This window comes from Ictidomys tridecemlineatus, chromosome 3 (assembly GCF_052094955.1).
Source record: "Ictidomys tridecemlineatus isolate mIctTri1 chromosome 3, mIctTri1.hap1, whole genome shotgun sequence".
In the NCBI taxonomy this organism is placed as follows: Eukaryota; Metazoa; Chordata; class Mammalia; order Rodentia; family Sciuridae; genus Ictidomys; species Ictidomys tridecemlineatus.
Window position 1 is genome coordinate 115,334,723 of NC_135479.1, and position 20,031 is coordinate 115,354,753.

A 20,031-nucleotide genomic window follows, 5' to 3' on the forward strand; every position below is an offset into this window, starting at 1 on the left:
TTGAGGAAGGAGGGTAGATTTTCCTCTAGAACAGCACTGTCCAATGAGTCATATATGTACTTTAAAAATTTCTAGTCGCCACATTAAAAAAAGAAAGCTAAAAATAAAAGAAGAAAGGCTGGGGAAAGATATTGGTCCAAATTATATTGTTATATTGTGTGCATGTATGAATATCTAGCAATCAATTCTACCATTATGTACAATTATAAAATGCACCAATAAAACAATATGGAAAAACTAAAAATAAACAAATAAAATTAATTTTAACTTATTTTACTTGATGTAGTATATCAAAATATTGCCATTTCAATATATAATTAATTCTTTTTAAATTAAGTTTTTGGATTCCAATGTGTGTCTTACAGTTAACTCATCAGAAGTTACATGATTTTGAGAGTTATCCCCGGCTTTCTGCCCCTCTCTCTTTAGCCTATTCTAAAGAGACAACATGCAGGGGACCTTTGGATTGAAACTGAGCTGGTCCTGTTCCTGCTTTCCAAGAATTTGATAGAAACCAAGTTAAAGAAAAGAAAAAAAAAAAAAAAAGAATGTTTCCAGGGAATCTCCGAATCTAGGAATGTTAGTTACAATGACAACAACAAAAAAGAGAAGATTGTATGCTTAAAGAATACAAGATACATATTTGTGCTGAATTGGTGGTTTGGTGTAACAATAGAACAAGGTTTGGTTGTATCTTGTCCTTTTTTTTAAACAATTTTAATCTACACGTCAGTGTTTCTCTATACAATGTACACAATGTGAACTGCAGCATCTTAAATGTTTGGCAGGACATTCATGCTCATGACATCACATGCTGGGAGGACAGGGAGGCCACTGTGGGCCTGGCCCCCAGGAGAAGCAGCATCAGTGCTACCATTGAGATGGCCCCACAAAAGAGTGTGTGACAGCCAGATGTGCTGCTTAATGGAGACTGAACCAGGATTGTGAGTGGAACATTGGCACATGCTGCTGATGGCTTGAATAGCAGCTCTTGAGGAATCTATATTTCTCTACCTCACGCAGAAATCTCAGAACTCGGGCTTTGTGGCCCTGTGGTGGCCCGGGGGGGAGGGAGTGGAGATGGGGGAACTTGTCACTGATCCATGCCCCATTGTTGAAATGGAAAAATGTGGAAACGTTGAGCCATTCCTCGAGGATTGGGTCAGGCAAGATTGCTTCATTCTTAACTTCCAGGTTACTTTCCAAATAGCAAAGAGCACCCGATGGTCACATTTTGGAGGCTTTCTTTAATTTAAGATAGTTATGTCTCTATTTCTCTTATATTGACTTATATACTGCTGTGATTTTCAAACTGGAACGTGCATACCGATCACTCGAGGATCTTGTTAAAAATACTCAGCAGGTGTGGAGAGGGCCTGAGATTCTGCATTTCTTAGCAAGCCCTCTGAGGATGGTGCTGTTCCTGGTCCTAGTCTCACACCTTGAATAACTAGCCTCTGGGGGCTTCCTCCTGCTGAAACACACACTGTCCTCAGGCATCTGCGTATCAATGGGGGCCTCTTCTGTGGAAGGTCCTGGGAATGGTTTTTTGCTTTTTAAAATAATTCTGGTACTCCGCTGGCCAGTTAACTCTGGTGCAAAATCTTTCATTTGACTTAAAGGTTTTGTTCCTCATTAAAATAAAATCATCCAGTGAAATGCTGGGACTAACTGTTACTGACTATCATTGAGTACTGGTTCATGAAAGCTGATTATTACAGTTTTAGGAATTTTATGAGCCAGTGGATGACACATAGGTAGCCTGATAATAGTCTTGGTGGGATACTTATCCCATGGAAATCACCCAACCTTACAAATCGGGTACTTCTCCTCCGCTGTCTCCCACTTTCCAGCTGGTCTACCACTGCTCTGCTCTTGGGGAGCCATACATGAAGCGACACCAACATTCAATGCCTTCATTGTGAAGGACTGTATTCTTCCTTTTCCTGGGCATTTCTCATAAGAGAAGATGGGAGTATATGGGGTAACTGAGGAAAAGAGACACACTAGCTGCAGACTCTTGTAACCATGTGTGCCCTGATTCCTTTGCCCGGAGTCTGAGGGACCTGGTGACCTGGGCAGAGGAGGGTGACTTCTCTACCTTTTAGCTCTGATGCTCAAGGTTTGGAGAGCAGGCAGCAAAACTCACCAAAGTATTAAATACCTTGGTACCAGCTTGGTGATTGAGGTCGTTCCAGTGCCCTTTGAGCTTGTATACTGTACTTATTGGTCCCACCAATCTGGCTTTTGAAAATTTCCTGGCAGATTTAGTTTTTTTTAACAAATATTTTTTTAGTGTTGCTGGACCTTTATTTTATTCATTTATTTATATGCGGTGCTGAGAATTGAACCCAGTGCTTCACACATGTGAGGCAAGCACTCTACCACTGAACCACAACCCTAGCCCCCAGATTTAGTTTTTAAAAGTCACATTTTTTTACTGATTATAAAAATAATAATAATCTAACAGCTAACATTTATTGAGAACTTGTTCCTTAGTAGGCACAACCCTAATACTTTACAAATTCTAACACATTGAATTTTCATAACAATTCTTTTATAAGAGTTCGGGGTTATTAAAACTGTATTCCTATTTTATAGATAATGAAATTAAGACACAGGTTAGCTTGCCTACATCACACAGCTATTGTATAATGTCTATTCTTATAAAGCATTCAAACACTGTGGAAAAATACAAATAAGAAAATAAAAATATCACCTATTACCTTTGCATTAGATTCCTTTCTTTTGTATGTGTTCTTGGTCATTATCTTACTTTAATATAAAAACTCCAACATATTCTACATGTAATTCTATAACCTTTTAAAAAACAGTATATGGGAAAACATTTTCTCATACCATTGTTTTTTTATAAGGTTTTTAATATCTGCATAATTTTCAGTTGTTTGGTTGTACCATAATTTATTCAATGAATACTCAAGAAATCTTACCTATTTGGGTTTCTTTCTAATTTTTTTTCTGAATAATTTTGCCATGAACATCTTTACAGGTAAATCTTCGTGGATGCTAATGACGATCTCTTTAGGAGAATTTCCTGGGAAGGAGTTGCTGGATCATATATTCTAGGTGGTGTCCTAAAAATAGCTTATGTTTTTTTGTGTGGTGTTGGGGGGGGTGCCAGCTTCCCCTAATGTGTATAATAGGATACAGTGAATAAATTTAATATGCTGTTCTTTTAAAATTATTTGAAATATTTAATTTTTTTTAGTTGTGAAATGATATAAGAGAATATTTGTAATAAATGGTTGATACCCCAAAATTTGAAGGTATTCATGATGGGAGAGACTAGGGGCCAAGGAAAGGTGGAGGCCAGCCTGGCATTACAGTTCTGCTTCAGTGGGGCTCTGGTCTGCAGAGAAAGGAGCATGGGTGTCTCTAGGAGAATCTGTGAGGGACACTCTGATCTGATAGTCCAAGGCTACAGTGGAAAGCTTTGGGAGTTTCTTTAGCTAAACCACTGTTCTTTTTTAAATTACTTCCACCATATTGTACTAAACATAATCTATTAAGACAAAAACCAAAAAGGAGTCATTTGCCTTTTCCCCAGGCCTTTTTAGATGTTGAATCTTATGCTTATGCTAGAAAATTTATCTGGATTCCTGTGCTGCCTGGTTTTTGTTTATTGTTTTGACAAAAATGTACATCTAGAGGAGTGAGAAGGCCCAGGACTGTTGGGAATGAGGACATTTGGGTAGCTGAGGCCTCTGGGTGTTTCTCTTGGGTGTGCTCTGGCCTCCTGGAGCTGAGCAGAACCTTCTCACTGTCCTCCCAGTTCACTCTTCCCTTCCATTCCAGGCTATACAGAACCCCTCCTACCCCATGGGGCCTTTCCCCAAACAGAACAGAGTTCAGATGGCTTCAGCCATGGAGTGTCTAAGCAAGGATCTCGGGCCATTCCATCCAGTATTTCTAAAGGATGGAATGGGAATCATCAGGGTATAACTTCACTGAGTAAAACAGAGATCCCCAGGTCCTACCCAAGAACCTACAGAGGCAGTATCTGGGGGGAAAGCCTGGGAATTTGCATTCTAAATGTCTTACCAGGTGATTCTGATGCACCATAAGGTTTCAGTGAGTGAATGGAGGTCAAAAGTGATTTGACCAAGGCCATATTACCAGAGAATCCTTTCCCGTTACCTATTTATATTACTGTATAAAGTTTTGGGGCTTGCGGGAACTCCTCATTCTTTGAAGGATCTGTTCCATCAGCATGAGAGCTGACTTGTCCAGCTTGATGTTTACTACTGGCCTTGAGGGGTGACCACCTACCTCAGGCTAGGCCATTCATGGTACCTTACTTTCCTGAGATTGGCCCAGGATTGGCCCAGGAGACCAGCATTTCATCCATAAAGCTCCATTCTTTATTGGAGTTGTGGGTCTGAGCACTTTTCTCCTTGGTAGGAAAACTGTGTGGATATGAGCCTTGGTGTTCTCAGCTCCCCTGTTTCCAGCAATGTGGAAAAAAGTGAGCCTGGGAAAATGAAGCCAAGTGCGGAGAGAACAGAGGCCCAAGAACAGAGAGTTTGGTGGTACACAAAACACAGAGGCCGAGTTCCATTTTTGTTTCTGAGGTCAGTTTCACAGGTGCCCTTTGGTTACACAAACCAGTACTCCTCACATTTCCTACTCTGTAATGACAACATAAAAACTTTGTGACTCTGCAGATTCTAGCTAAGACTCAGTGCCACCAGACCCTTGTCTGTTTTCTCCCCTTCCTTTGGGGCATTGCACCTTTTCTTCCACTAGGTCTGATTGGGACCCTGCCCCTGCCTCATTGCCACGTGAGGTCTAGAAGATAGATGCGTGGTGACCCAAGTCAGGAAAAGCAAGTTCTGTCCTGGAATTCCTCCTGCTGTGGTTTAAAGAGGAGACCTGCTCCAGGATCCATGGTGTCAGTCAACCTGGGGAGGAAGCCTGTGTGTAGGGAGGGACAGGAAGCAGCAATGAGAACCAAGGTCTCTAGTTCTAGGTGACCCTGGGGCCAGTGCCAACAGCCAACATATTTTGGTCAAAGCTAGTGGGAGGAGAGTCACTGTCACTTTCAATCAAAAAGTCCACTGGTGGAGGGCTTTCTGAACCACTGGGCTCACTCTCGAACCTGAGATTTTGTATTTGGGCTGCTGTGTGTGAATTCACTCAGGGCAGAGAAAGAGCCTTCATTACTAGTGCTCATTATCACTGAAACTCACGAGGCCCCTTCACCTCCTGCTCATCACTATTCCTCAGGCCGCTCCTCTGGCTGGGGTGAAACATTCCAGATGTAGTTCTTTTCCTGGGAGAGAGGATGGGAAAGAGGAAAACTTTCTCAAAAGGAAGTAAAGTGCTTTTAACCCAAGAAAAGAGGACATGGATGCTAAAAAGGTTCAAAATAACACTGATGTCCATGCTGCTTACCAAGATCCACTAGGGTTGATTCAAGATTGAACTTTTATTACATTGGCCCTCTGCTGCTCTAGCATATTATGGTCTGTCTCATCAAGAGAGAATCAATCCTCATTAAATAAGGGATACTTTATAGGAACAATATCCTGGAGAACTAATTATTGTAAAATTCAAACTCTTTCCTAAGGCTATTTATATTTTCAGGAAATCAAAAAAGCTTTTATTAATTAAAATATCTCCCTCATTCTCCCTTCTGCTCAGAATGGAACCAAATTCTGAATAAGGAGGACTTCAGGGCCCGATGCCTGCCACATAATTCATGGCTGCGCTGTTTTCAGATCTAGGCTTCCTTAGAACCTACTAATATTTTATTAATATCTGAAATCTCACTCATTTAAAAATTCATGAACTCTTAAAATTTGGCCCTCTTAAAATGGGTTTTCTGAGCATCTGCTGATTATGTTGTTTATTAATTATTAATTACCTAATTAGTTCATTAATTCAACAATCGTTTAATGAGCACTTGCTAGGTGCCAGCCTTGCGTTAGCCACCAGCTAGAAAAGGAAAGCCCCAAGACACTCCCAGCCCTCAAATAGCTCACAGTTTAGTGTGGTCAACTGCATCATGAATAATAATACTATGAGTTTCTTATCATTGTGGTCTTTAACCTGGGTTGGAAAGTTATACACCGACTGAAAGGGAGAATAAAGTACCAACAGAAGCCCACGATGGCCCAGATTAAAGATAAGAGGCTTCAAGATATTCGATGGGTGAAGACATCTTCACTTTACATTTTCCTCAACCTTGCACTTTTCTTGATGGGTGTGGAAAGTCAGCCAATCCCTAAACTTCCTAAAATCTAAGGATTTGCTGGGAGTGGTGGTACAAGCCTGAAATCCCAGCAACTAGGGAGGCTGAGGCAGGAGGCTCACAAGGCCAGTCACAGGCAATTTAGTGAGAACTTGTCTCAAAATAAAAAGGGCTGGGGATGTGCTCAGTGGTTTAGTCCCCCTGGGTTTAATGTAAAACCAAGGGCGCAGGGCAGGAGAGCTAATGATCGGATTGTGAGCAAAGCCGCGGAACACCTTCTTCAGGCTTCTGTGGCACGTCCTGCCAAGACCTTTTGCAGAGGAACATTCTGTTTCTTCTTCGGGCTATAACTTAGGGAGGGTGTCAAGCTTTTGCCTGTCTGAATGATGTAAAAACTCACTCTCTAGGTGTCAAATTTCAGCTTCTGTTGTGACAGGTGCAACAAAAACATGGGTGACTCCGCTGGCACAGGCACACGACAAGATGCCCTGCCAGGTACAGCCATTTGAGTGAAGGAGTGAATAGAAGCTATGATCTCCAGGGTGGGGACTGCAGATGGTGTCAGGAGGCTGAACCATCCCAAAGAAAAATAGGAAGAATAATCTTGCTCTTCACAGTGATACAAAAACCAACCAAACAGCAAATAGTAACAGCATGCATATGGGCATTTACTGACTAATTAAGGCAACACACCATCATGTGAGCCATTCAATGAAATCTGTGTAACAAAATGTGTAAGTCCTAGTGTATTGGTGATTCCCAAGCTCTATGGTGAAGCTCTTTTAAGCTTGCTGCTTCACCAACCCTAGGAGGTGACTCTTGAACTCATGGTCCAGATGGCAGCATCTATACTGTAGGTAGAAATGGTCAAAGAAAAGAGGAGGGTCCCTCATGCCTCTCTCCTGGGAAGGAAGATTCCTGATATCGCCCCAGGATTCTCTTTTAGGTGGTACCTTGCTGCAAGAGAGGCTCAGAAATAGCATTGGTATCAGGGCAGGCTGCATAATATGAGGTTCTCAGTGCAAAATAAAAATATGGAACTCTTTCTAAAAAAATGTTGTTAGATATTAAAATAAAATAAAAAGCATTTTCTTTTTCTGTGTTTTCTGTGTCTTGTTTTTGCTATTTAATGATATTCTCAGTAAAGAAAAATTAAAAATGCAAATTACTACCATGAATTTTGCCATCTGATTTTTATGCTGTGTAATATTAATTTTAGGTGCTAACATAGGTGCACTGCACTTTTATGTAGAAACATTGAAGTTTCACAATTTGAATCTGGTAACTCATAACATACTCTTACTAGAACAGGGGCAACACTGCATAAAACTAACCCAACTATTTTTTATTTTACTCTTTTTTTTTTCTTTTTGGTACTGGAGATTGAATCAGAGGCAACTTACTACTGAACTACATCTTCAGCCCTTATTAGTTTTTATTGTGGGACAGGGTCTCACTAAGTCACTTAGGGCCTCACTAAACTGCTGAGACTGGCCTCAAAATTGTGATCCTCTTGCCTTAGCCTCTGGAGTTTCTGGGATAACAGGCATGTGCCACTGTGCCCAGCTTTCATTTTATTTTTTAAGTGCACATATTCTGCAAACACTCTCTACTTTCATCTTCCTGGCGAGTAAGGAAGAACTGGCATGAAAGGGAATGATGGGTTGTCCTATCTGTCCATTTCCTTCTACATCTTCATTTTCAGTGTAAAGTGGTGATAAGACAATGAATTAACAGAAGTGAGAAAGGGTACAGTAGGGTTCCTTGTTTATTTTTGTTCTTAGAATTCCATTCCTTCTTTTTGTATTTGAAGCAAATCCTGGTTTCAATGATAAGTGTGGCCCTTGGGGACCATTAGTGCATCCATCTGCTCAGTCCTAGACACACGCTTAGCTTTGAATCTTTTTTATTTTTTTAAATATTTATTTATTTAGTTTTCGGTGGACACAACATCTTTATTTTATTTGTATGTGGTGCTGAGGATCGAACCCAGTGTCTTGCGCATGCCAGGCGAGCGCGCTTCCACTTGAGCCACATCCCCAGCCCTTAGCTTTGAATCTTGCTGACCTCCTATATATCATGGGTCCAGCTGGATTCTGTGCTCATAGGACATTGTGATGCCCCATGATATAGGGTGGCAACAATATAGGGTGCTCATTGTGAATCTTCGCTCCCGTGCATATGCCATTGTCCCATCAGGCTTCACTTACAGAACACAAGGTCAGTGGCCAGATTATTAGCAACATCAAGATGTCAACAGCAGAGCATTAAACCAAGTGCTGGCTCCTTCTGTCCTGGGGCCTGTGAGATTATGCAAGTCACGTGTCTGTGAAGCTGGTCGCAGACTTTCTTTTCTTTTTTTTTTTTTAGCTGGCTGGGAGCCCAGTTAAGATTTGATTAAGTCTGTAAGAAATAAAGAATAGATCTTGAGGGAAACTTGTAGGCTAAATCATACCTTCTAACACTTCTCTAAGAAAGATATTGTCTCTTTGTGCCATATGAAGAAACAGGGATTCAGGGAGCTCATGCATGAGCCAGTATCAAGGGCAAGATCTGAACCCAGGTCTTCTAATGTTCAGATCAGTCTTCATGTTGCTATGGCATATTTGGAGCTTATAAAATAAAACTAAATTATGTTTAACAAAATACAGGGTGTGCTAGTTAGCTTTGTGTCTCTGTGACAAAATACCTGAAAAAAAAAAAAAACAACTTAGAAGAGGAAAGATTTATTTTGGCTCAGAGTTAGAGGTTTCAGCCCATGCTTAGCTGGCTCCATTGCTATGGGCCTTTGGTGAGGCAGAGCAACGTGCAGAAAGGGTGTGTTGGACCAGAGCTGCTCATCATGGCGACTGGGAAACAGAGAGAGGGAGAGAGGATGGGGCCAGGGACAAGATATAGCTCCCGAGGTCATGCCCCCAAGGATCCATTCCTTCAGGTAAGTTCTATCTCCTACAGTTTCCACCATCTCCCAATAATGCCATCAAATTATAAGTCCATTGATGAGGCCAGAACCCTCACGATCCAATTACTTTCCAAAAGCCTATCTCTGGACATTGCTGTATTGGGGACCAAGCCTTCAACACACGAGCCTTTGAGAGACACTTCATATTCAAACCATAGCACAGTAGGATAAGAATGTAAAAAAATGTGGATCTTTCTCATAGGATATTAAAGAGAAATAATTTTATTTAAAATAATGACATAGATACACTCTAAATGTATCTAATTCATTTAATTCTTTTGAGAGTCCTATGAGTTAGGGCTTATCAGAATATCCATTTACAGATGAGGTAGCAGAGACACAGAGGGGTTAAGTAAATTGTTTAAGGTTCCATGGAGAGGAAGAGAACCCATGATGTATGATGAGAAAGCCTGAGGTACTAACCACTGCCCTGCCTTCAAGTGGAATTTATCCCCTATGAAAGTGAAATGAATTGCAGTAGAAAGCTTTTCAGTGAAAGAACAGACTCAAACATAATGGTGTATACTTTAATATAAATATGTCCAAATTATAAATATCAGTTTTAGGGTAAGGATTAAATTTTGGGTCTGTTCATCTTCAGAACAGATATTCTTAGAAAGGGATTATTTACCTGTAGTTGATTGAAAATTAGGGGAACCCAACTTCTCCACAGCATAAGGGCAAGGGGATTCTGTGTCTCTGGAAAGAAGAAAGGAGCTCAGAGTCTCCATTCTCCACAACAGGAAACAGGGGGATTGACTACTGAAGGGTAATCTCTTATTATAGGTTTTGGGGTCCTAGTCAATGTCAGAGCTCATAATCTGTATGTAAGAGATTCCAATTGCCTGAGAGATGTGGTTCACGGTGCCCACCGACCACCTGTTGGTGATTCTCAGTGTGGTTAGGTGAAGGGATGGACAAGGTTCAAACTGTGGATTTGACTTGCAAACAAAATGCCCCAACGAGAGAGTACACTCTGTTTTTTAGCAAAGGAATCACTGGGCTGGAAAACCCTGAACACATCAATCATTCAATAAGGCCTCCTTAGGGAAACAACGTTATGATTTTTACACAGAGCCCTTTTGAAGTTAATCAGTTTGGGCTTCCATTTCTAAAATAAGACAGCATACTAGATTCTGAGGTCTTCTGAACTACTTTCAATCCTGGAAGACTCCTAGAAGGGACAGAGGGCCTTGGTTTTGTTAAAATGGAAGAAAGAAAGAAAGAAAGAAGAACAAAAGAGAGAGAGAGAAAAAAAAAACAAAACCCAAGACAAAACTGGCTTCAAGATGGAAAAGAAAGAGAGCCAGGGTTCTGATTTCCTAGCCACGTCCTCTCTCCTAGCCCAAGGAGAAAGGGCCGCGCCAAGACCTGGGAGGCTATCAAAGACTCCTTCTGTGTTTTAGGATTTGGAATTTGTTTCTGATGTCGTGATAAGAACAAAAGAATCTCACGCTGTGTCAGGCCAGGGTGGCTGCTGTGCTCCTGGTGGGGAGAAGGGTGGGGCAAGTGTCCTCCTCCTAGAGGGCCATGTCCAAAGCCTGGAGTTTTCCCAGAACAAACCCAACTTTCACTTCATAGCCTGTCAGAGAATCATTCTCCATGAATGCATCTGAACCCTCCTTGACCCTTGGAATATTCCGGCTAGCACTGTCGCTGGGAGTTAACAAGTTCCATATGTTTACCCCCCATGGCAAAATGAGCTTTTTCTTTCATCAGTCCTCCAGTTGTCTCCTGTAGGGTGGTTGCTTCCTTCTATCAGTTGGTCATTTGATTGCCTGTCAAGGTGGCTTGCCTCATCTCATAAGGTCATGACATTGAACTCCGCATCCGAGAAGAACAGCTTTTGGGACGCCAAATTTGGCGAAAGAAGATTGGTGAACTCTTTTGCAGGCTATGGGAGGTCTGGGCATGGCAACAGTGAGTTAGCTTTAAAGGCATCCATCTTCTGATCTGTTAAGTGGAAACAAAAGCAAAACAAATATGTTTCAATCTCATTTTCAAAGCACTAAATTGCTACATAATGATAAGTGATAAAAATGCCTCTAATTTTCCTCTCTGTTCTTTTCCCTAACTGGCTAGACATTTTCTGGCTACATAGAATATCATAATATTCATGAATTCAAATTAGAGTGTTCTTAGGAAAGATACCAGAATGTGCCTTTGTTTGGTCAAGGGAATTTATTTAAGGATTAGATCTTCAGAATTTGCCAGAAAATACCACTAAACTTTATATAATTCCTCTCTATTATGCTTTCTTATATGGATGTATCTATAATTTGACATAATTATATTTTATTAAGTTCTAGGGTGCCAAAAATTTTAGAGGGATTTTTGTGTTTTCCTTCATACTCTCTATATAGGACTCATGGTACTTTTTATATGTGTGCTAGTAGAACTTATAAGAGGACTGAGATGTAGCTCAGTGATAGAGCATTTGCCTAGCATGTGCGAGGCCCTGGGTTTAATCCTGAGCACTGGAAATAAAATAAAATAAAAACCTTAAAAGAAGATTTTCACTCTGTGACCTTGTATTAACTATGTTCTATGGCTACACATGTACCTAGGTATAGTTATTTAATTATTTATAAATGTGCAACTGTACTGATATGTTATATATTGTATAAAATGTACATAAGATATTAAAAGAATGGGAAAGAGATAGCATAGCATTTGAATTATTGATGCAAATTCTTTTTCTTCATTTATTACTTGTAATATTTTAGCAAGAGCACTGAGTTTGAACTTACTTCATTCTTTAATACTTGGAATTAAAAACATTTAAAATTTTATTACTTGGTTTTATTGGCTTTTTTTGTTTTTGTTTTTCTGGTTTGCTGCAGTGTTGGGGATTCAACCTAAGACCTTGCTAAGCATGCCCTCTATCAGTGAGCTACAACCCCCAGTTCTGTAATGGCTTCTTTGAGATATAAATGATTTCTTATTAATACATAGAATTATATTGGAGAAATACATCATTAAATCATTACATTCTTGTGTCAACTTCCTCCTCCAGTTTTGCAAAGCCTTGCATTAAAATTTGGCAGTATTTCTCTATTTTCCTTGATGCCTTTCAGTTCTCGAAAACTAATCAGAACATGTTGCATTTTTATATTTCTAACAAATGGTTTGAACACTCACAGAGACCCTTGATTAGTAAGATTGTTGAAACAGGCTTAAAAATTCTATGTTTTCTGTATTTATAACTGTATAGCAGGACCATTTTAATAGTTTTTATATATCATTTTTAGTAATAAGATCTCATGCATGTCCAAATATCTCTTCTCAACCTGGCGTCTCCTTAGCATTAATTTCCTTAGAAAAGCAATTGCTTTCTCATGAGTTGTTATACTACCACGGATTAGCAGTGTTCCTTTTATTTTTAAACTCTTATTAGGTGGCAAACTTTTGTGCTTTTTGCTTCACTATTTTTTGCTACAATGATTATGTTATAATGCTGTTGTCAGGATCTTTCTAAACAATTGTGTGTGTGTGTGTGTGTGTGTGTGTAATGGGTTTAGTAAAAACAGACAATACAATATAACTGTTGAACATGTAAATTGCCATATACATAAATAAAGAATGCGATGGGAACCTATGATTGGAGGAGGCGGGTAGAGGGTAAATCCTAGAAATTCAAAGAGAGGAGATATATTTGAGAGCACTTGAAGTGGGAGTTTGCTGAATGGAAGAGCCAGTGAAGGTTGTGCATGACACAGAGTGACTTACCCATTGAAGAATCAGAATATGGTACGCCTGGAGGAGGGTTAGATCCTGGACCAGGTACGGGATATAGACTGTGAAGGGCAACAGGGAGCCACTGGAGATAGGTAAATTTTGAAAATAACTACATTTTTGGCAGGTCTGGAGAAAACTCTGTTCAATCTAATTTAATGAATAACTATTGAATATATTCTATGTGGCAGTCATTGCAAAACAAAAGTATATTTGTGCATATTTTACTTGGTGGAAGATTTAAGCTGAATATTTACAAATGAAATATACAAATACACAAAATTGTCCTCTAACTTGTGACTTTTTTTTTTTTTTGGGTTATCCTTGACATCCAGAACACATTAACACTAGCTCTTAAAAATACACAATTATGTGCCCTATAATGATGTTTCAGTTAATGATAGATGGTGTATACGACTCTGGTCCTGTGTCTTGCTCAGTGCTATCATAGCCGTCTTAGTTTGTGCGACTGTACTCTGTGACGTCTGCACAGGGATGAATCACCTAGAGATGCATGGCTCATTACGTGATGCGTGACGGTGTATGTTTGGGGTTTACACTGTGGCACTACATTATGAATGAGGCAGTATTACCATGACATTCTTCAGAGACTGAGTCTCTAAATGTCCAAGGCTGACCTAGAGCTAAAGGATTCTGTGCTATCACACTGATGACCATATTTTCAGAAACCCCAAATACACTTTTTCCCCCAACTGAGAATTTATACACATCTATGTGAAATGATGCTTACATCCTGAACCCCAAACCCCCATATACATGTAAGCCAAGCTTCCATGCTAAAGAAATCTATTCAAGTGTGGACTCCTGAAGGAGTAGAAGAATCCTAAACTGATATGTGCCAGTGTAGAGAGAGCAGCCATGTATGGGGTAACCTTGAGGGTGCAGCTTCTGGTGTTTTTCTCATTGCTTGATGAGAGGTGCCTGGATGCCCTTGTGGTTTGTTAAATATCTGAAAAGACTCTTATGTCACAGGAAATAAAGATGAATTGCATTTATTTCTGATTATAACAGTAAAAATGTGCTTTGAAGAAAATCTGGTAAAATGTGAAAAGTAAAAAGAGGAAAATGCAAAACCATCTCAAATCAAACTCCTCAGACAAAGGGGAATGAGGGAAGTGAGAGAGAATGATAATAGGAAAGACAGTAGAATGAATTAGACATAATTTTCCTATGGTCATATAGGAATACATGACATAATAGTGAAATTCCACATCATGTATAACCACAAGAATGGGATCTTAATTAGAATAAGTTATATGTATGTATAATATGTCAAAATATACTCTATTGTCATATCTAAAAAGAACAAATAAAAAATAAAACCCTCAGAGGTAACAATAATTGATATTTTATGTAATTTCCTTCTAAGTGTTTTTCTATGCTATATAAATTCATATATATGCAAAATGAAAGACTTATTATATATAATTTTTGCATACTGCTTTTAGAATTTCACATGGCTAATGAAGATTTCCCATGCTGTTAAACATTCTTTGAACACGTGTTTTTAGATGGCTGCATAGTACAGTTGGTTCTCTGACTTTGGAGGTGTTCTGCATCTTGGATTTAAATAACCACAGATTGAAAATATTCAGGAAGAATGCATTTGTACTGAAAGTGCACAGATTTGTTTTTTGTCCTTATTCCCCAAACAATACAGAGTAACACTATTTACATACCATTTACATTGTATTAGGTATTATAAATGATCTCAAGATGATTTAAGGTACATGGAAAGATGTGCAGGTTGGTTATATGCAACTAGTATACCATTTTATAGGGAATTTGAGAATCTGTGGACTTTGGTATACTTAGGGAGTGTCCTGAAACCAATCCCCTGGGGCTATCAGTCACCCCTGAGGAGTGACTGTATTGAGTTCTTTTATTGTGTTGTAATTAATTCAAACAATTTCCATTTTGGGGTATTAGATTGATTTCAATATTTTTGGTTATTTCCCCCTGTAATAATAAATATATTATTTAGCATAAACTCTTGGCCATATCTCTGATTATTTATTTTCTTAGGATTTATTTCTAAAAGTGATTCAAAGTATATAACATCTGTCAGAGAAGTGGACTGTTATTTTACAGAGTGATGGAAAATATTCTCCACTTTAGCAAAAGTGCAGTATGACGGTGAGGGCCTCTGGATGATGGAGAAATACTTAAATTTAATTTCCTTTTATCCATTTATTTGGTAGATTTTTAAAAATGCTTTTAGTTGTAGTTGGATACAATATCTTTATTTTATTTATTTATTTACTTAATGTGGTGCTGAGGATTGAACCCAGTGCCTCACACATGGTAGGCAAGTGCTCTATTACTGAGCCACAACCCCAGCCCAACAGATAATTATTGAATACCTTTCGTATCCCAGGCTAGGCACCGGCTGCTGGGGTACAGCAGGAAGCTAAAGGGATGTGTTCACTGTCCTCTTGGCAGTGACCTGGGAAGTTAGAAATCGTGGGTCAACTTCTTGTTTACTGGGTCAGCTTCTTGTTTACACATAAAGAAAGAGGGGAGGTGGCTTGCCCATGCTTATGAAGCCAATGATGGAGAGCTGAGTACAAGCCACTCACAGTCCAGGGCTCTGTGCACATCTTTCCCCTCAGTGGTACCCAAAGCTTCATTTCAGGGTAGATTTTTGGTGTTCTCTAGCTTATCATATTTACATTTAGCTCTGGGAAAGGTTGTAAGTGTGTCTTTGGTACCCTGGTCTCTCCCTTCTGTGCCCTTTCCCCATTTTGGTTTCCCCCCCAACTCTTCCCAGGCATGCAGGGACCTCATAATCTTTTTTTTTTTCCCACGATTTATGAAAATCTGCTTTCTATGAAGGAGCCTATGGTATCAGTCATTTATATTTCATGGTGGACAAGTTAAGACCCTGTGTTCCTTCTTCTGGGGAAGTTAGCAGTGAAGGTATTTAAAGATTCCCTTCTTATTGAGAAACACCAGACTTTGTTTCCAGTGGGAGAATTCTAAGCATCAGGCAACAGATAGGGCAGAGGTGCTTTTCTCTGCTGGGCTTCAAAGTTCCCAGCTTTTCTATGGAAGGATCCTTGGCAAAACATCTGCTTCTAGGGCTGGGGTTGTGGCTTAGTGGTAGAGCACTTGCCTGGCCTGTGTGAGGCACTGGGTTTGATCCTTAGTACAACATAAAAATTAACAAAATCAAGGTATCGTGTCCATCTACAACTAAAAAATTAACAACAAAACAACAACAACAAATCTGCTTCTAGCTGGGTGCAATGGTGCACACCTGTAATCCCAGCGACTCAGGAGGCTGAGGTAGGAGTATTGCAAGTTCATAGCCAGTCTCAGCAACTTAGTGAGGCCCTTAAGAAACTTAAGGAGACTCTGTTTCAAAAGAAAAATTAAAAAGAGCTAGAGATGTGTCTCAGGGGTTAAGTGTCCCTGGGTTCAATTCCTGGTACCAAACAAACAAAAATACAAACAAACAAAAAATCTGCTTCTATTTCTCTGCCCATTTCCACCAAGTTTGCTTAGCCCAGTTTCCATCTTCTTGTACAAGACAGACAAAGCTGGGGGAGAAAGTCAAGGACATTGTATCAAACCTTGAACAAACTTAATCCCAGTTTTTTCTAGAGGCTTGTTTGGAGCTTTATGGAACAGGGAACCCCATTGCCAGGAAACCCCTTTCCTTTTCCCCACTCCTCCCAATGAGGAGGGTCTCTGCTCAGAAGGAAATTCAATCATGGTCGTCCAGCCACCAGAACTGAATTTGGATGGACTGTTTCCTCTTTGGATTCGGTTCCAAATTGCATTCCTGTTTCTGTGTTTGAAGTTAATTAGAGCCACAAATCATTTGTATTTCCCTTCTATGAAAGAAAGCCTGCCATGGTACTTATCTCATCGAGTTAATTGACTAACAGAAGGCTCGTTCTTTCCTGAAAACACTCTAAATGGCACCGATGGGTAAACACCAGGCTTGATCATCCGTGTAATAAAAGCTTAGAGAATTCGAATTTCTAGGTTTTAGAAATGGGGGTATGTGATTTCTTTCTCTGAGCCACACAGTCAAGCATTCTGCTGTCCTGGATTTGATTGAGACCAAGGTGAGAATGGATGAACCTACCCACTTGGTAGGGGACACAGTGTGTGTGGACAAAGGAGAGGAAGTGAACAGAGCATAAGAAAGACTGTTTGCCAGCCAGTGGGCTATTGACAGCTGGAAATCAAATGTGGAAGCTCTGTCAATGTAATAATGTTTGCATTATGAGGACCCCTTAAATTTCTATTAGAATATTTAATTTTTAAAAGAGTTTTGAGTTATGGCCTCAGGAGAAGATGGCCTCTAAACCAGCTTTGATACTCTGAATAAACTTTTAACCTCCCCCAATTTGAAAAAACTGTGATGAAATACATATAACGTAAAATATGCATGTTAACTATTTTTAAGGGTAAAGTTCAGTGGTACTAAGTATATTCCCATTGTTTTGTGACTGTCATCACCATTATCTCCTGAACTCTTCATCTTGCAAAATGGAAACTCTGTATCTCCTAAATATAACTCCTTATTCTCGATCCCATAGACCTTGGCAACCACATTCTAGTTTCTGTGTCTAGATTTTGACTAGTCAAAGTACCTTATGTAAATGGAACCATACAGTATTTTTATTTTATTTTATTTTTTTGTGACTGGCTTATCCAGTTAGCACAATGTCCTCAAAGTTCATCATGTCATAGCCTGTGTCAGGATTTCTTTCCTTTTCAATTGTATGAATTTTACCACTTGTGTAGTAGCATCCATATTTTGGCTACTGTGAAAAATGCTGCTACAAGCTGGGTATACAAATGTCTCTTTGAGATCCTGTTTTCAGTTCTTTTGGATACATGTAAAGATTTGCTTGGAGGAGGTCAAGGTGCAAGTCTCTTTGGTCATCCCGAATCCGGCTTCATTTGACACCAGCCACCTCCACCATGCCACCCAAGTTCGATTCCAATGAAATCAAAGTCATGTACCTGAGGGGCACTGTTGGTGAGGCTGGTGCCATGTCTGCTCTGGCCCCCAAGATTGGCCCCCTGGACTGGCTCCCAAGACGGTTGGTGATGACATTGCCAAAGCAACTGGTGATTGGAAGTGTCTGAGGAATACAGTGAAACTGACTATTCAGAACAGACAGGCCCAGATTGAAGTGGTACCTTCTGCTTCTGCCCTGATCACAAAAGCCCTCAAGGAGCCACCAAGAAACAGAAAACATTAAACACAGTGGCAATATCACTTTCGATGAAATTGTCAACATTTCCTGACAGATGTGTCACCAATCTTTAGCTAGAGAACTTTCTGGAATCATTAAGGAGATTCTGGGGACTGCCCAGTCTGTGGGTTGTAGTGTTGATGGCCGCCATCCTCATGACATCATAGATGACATCATTAGTGGTGCAGTGGAGTGCCCAGCTAGTTAAGAAGTACATGGGAGAATTTCTTTCCCACAGAGTTAAGAAATACATGGGAGAATATTTTAATAATAGATCATCTGATATAAAATAAAAGAATTGCTAGATCATATGGTAATTATATTTTGAATTTTTTGAGGAACTATATTGTTTTCCATCACAGCTGTACTATTTTACATTCCCATCAATGTAAAAGGGTTCCAGTTCTCCACATTCTAACACCTGTTTTCAGTAAACTTTGAATTGCAAGATCCATGTAATGAAGTTATATTTTGAAATATTAAATAATTATTTTTTATATTGATAACATAGTAGTGCCAGGTTGGCCAGTGACTCCTCTTGGATACTCTATGGTTTCTTCCATGATAAAATATGGATAACTCTTCCGTGAGTCATGAGACTTATTGTCCCTAAGAAGAAGAATGAGGTGTAGAGAGTCCTTTTCAGACAAGAGGAAGAATGGAAATCTAGCCCCTCCTGGTCCTGCTGGATGGTGATCTGGGGAAGGGAAATCGAGGTAGGAAGGGGAGGGAAAAATACTGATTCAGACTTTTCCCTCCTCTGTGGGTAGAGGTGTAGCAGGAGTGAGGAAATTTAAAAACTGTGAATGGGTTAGTGGTGTACTTGGTTGAAAGGGATATAAGCTGTAGTGTGCTGGTAAATATTTGCAGCCAGCTTTTTGTAGAAATTAAAAAGTCTCACTTTTGTAGCGTGTGCCAGTTTCCATGGTCTAAGTACTCCCACCATGGCTGATTTCAAGTTACCAAGGTGAGCTCTGTGCACATGCAGCTGGGAAGGGCTGTGCAATAGCTCATTATTAGGGAGCATCCCTTCCCCAGACAAAGCAGTTCTAATTAACTTCAAGAACATAAATAGTAAAATGTAATAAAAATAATTAGCTTTGAGTATTTATTACCTTTTTTGAATATAATTAATTTAATTTTTAGTAATGGTTGTGATTAGCAACTGAAAAGTCATGAAAAATTAGCCATCATTCTCATGATCAGGTTGCAGCACACCACTGGCTCTAAGTCTCCATGGACAGAGCCCAGAGATGATAGTGCTTACTGATGGAGGAAATGGCCCGACGTGCTGCTCATGATTCCTTTATCAAGTCTCAAGGCAATATTGCAATGGATCCTAAAGTGGACCAGCAAAGTCTGGAGTCTGAACAAAGAGGTGTCAGTGTGCAAGAACTTCACGATTGATTGAATTCAATGCTGGACTAGTGGACTTTGAAAATAAACATCCTCATGAAGTCTACATGACTGGATGGACCAGTGATCACCTGTCCAGGAAGCAGTCCAGGTAGACACTGTGCAGCAGCCTCCATTTAAGGTCCAGAGCATCCTATTTCTCATCTGCAACCCCAATCTCCCCCTCCTTAGGAGATCATATAAACTCTGTTCCCTGATGCCATTTTGGAGAGAAGCAAGATGTTGGGTAGAGAGGGGTAGGAGGAGATCCAAAAGATTGAGCGTTTACCCCAAGGAGACTCACTCATCTAAAAGACACTAAACTGGAAGGTAATTGTGATTCTGTAAATTAACACATTTAACATATGTTTTCTTTCTCTGCTACCCAGGCAGGTGGAACTGTGCAAGGGAGATCAATGAGTTGTAGAAAATGAAGAAGTTGCAGGTTCTTTGTATTTCATGTTTTGTGGAAATTATGTGAGTCT

General features: G+C 39.8%; 1 pseudogene; it reads left to right on the forward strand.

Moving 5' to 3' along the window:
• The first annotated feature begins 17,623 nt into the window (after nt 1-17,623).
• Nucleotides 17,624-18,399, forward strand: LOC144376319 (large ribosomal subunit protein uL11 pseudogene; annotated as a pseudogene).
• The last annotated feature ends 1,632 nt before the right edge of the window (nt 18,400-20,031 follow it).